Raw genomic sequence first — 556 nt, 5'->3', positions numbered from 1 at the left:
GACGTCATTCAACACGTGACCTGTTTGAATGGGGAGTTAATTGAAAAAAGAGGGTGACAGATTTAATGGCTTTAATGTTTGTTGTTGTTGTTGGCGGGTTGTTGTTGTTGTTGTGAATTGATGAATGAATGGATGAAGGAATGGATGAATGAATGGATGAAAGAATGGATGAATGAATGGATGAAAGAATGGATGAATGAATGGATGAATGAATGGATGAATGAATGGATGAAAGAATGGATGAATGAATGGATGAATGAATGAATAAACAAAGAGATGAACGGATGGCGGTATATTTGTTTGTTTGTTGTTTGTCGCAAATTAGTGAATTATCTAATGAATGGGTTGGGTTGTTTGTTGTTGTTGTGAATGAATAAATAAATGGGTGAATGAATGAATGAACAAATGAGTGTATGAAGAAATGGATGAATTAATGGATGAGTGAATGAATTTCGGTTCGTTTGATTGTCTTTGATGTTTGTTGTTGTTGCTTTCGAAGTATCTGTGATGATTTAAAACAACATATTTTTTTCATATACAAAAGCCCAAACCGAAC

The sequence above is a fragment of the Helobdella robusta genome (assembly GCF_000326865.2).
Source record: "Helobdella robusta unplaced genomic scaffold HELROscaffold_38, whole genome shotgun sequence".
Classification (NCBI taxonomy): domain Eukaryota; kingdom Metazoa; phylum Annelida; class Clitellata; order Rhynchobdellida; family Glossiphoniidae; genus Helobdella; species Helobdella robusta.
The sequence above is the reverse complement of the archived record's forward strand: the minus strand, read 5'-3'. Positions refer to the sequence as shown.